Here is a 390-nt window from a genome sequence, read left to right as displayed (position 1 = left end):
GGGTCCTGTAGCCAGGGTTTGCCATAGGTGCCAGGTTTTGGAGGCGGAGATCGGCGGAGTTGCGGAGAGGAGCTGCGGTGGGGCTTCAGAAGAGTGGGGACGTCACCAGTTATTGCTCCGTAGTGCATTTTTCCTGATCGCCTCCGGAGAAGCTGCAGGTCGAGCTGGGCTTACGTTTAATTCTTACCACTTAGGCAATACACACTTAACGGTGAGTGCGGCTGAGCTACCGCTCTCGAGGCTGGATTAGCGAGAACAAAACTGAGCAATACATATTTTAGATGTTTTCCTATTGCGCAACGCTCCGGTGTTCTATGGCGGGACAGGAGGGATCGGACCTCGGTAGCCCTTTCGGCGGCGGCTCCGTTCCGTGTCGTGCCGGCTTCCCTC

The 390-nt window shown here is 56.4% G+C and overlaps 1 long non-coding RNA gene across 1 annotated transcript in view; it reads left to right on the top strand.

Annotated features, from left to right (window-relative positions):
* Positions 1-6: 6 nt before the first annotated feature.
* LOC108445911 overlaps positions 7-390 on the top strand; it is a 65,273-nt gene continuing 64,889 nt past the window's right edge. Inside the window, exon 1 of the long non-coding RNA XR_001860942.1 lies at positions 7-211. This is a non-coding gene — a long non-coding RNA (uncharacterized LOC108445911). The remainder of the gene's footprint in view (positions 212-390) is intronic.

Source organism: Corvus brachyrhynchos, unplaced genomic scaffold (assembly GCF_000691975.1).
Source record: "Corvus brachyrhynchos isolate BGI_N302 unplaced genomic scaffold, ASM69197v1 scaffold293, whole genome shotgun sequence".
Lineage (NCBI taxonomy): Eukaryota > Metazoa > Chordata > Aves > Passeriformes > Corvidae > Corvus > Corvus brachyrhynchos.
This window is presented reverse-complemented; position numbering and strand designations above follow the sequence as displayed.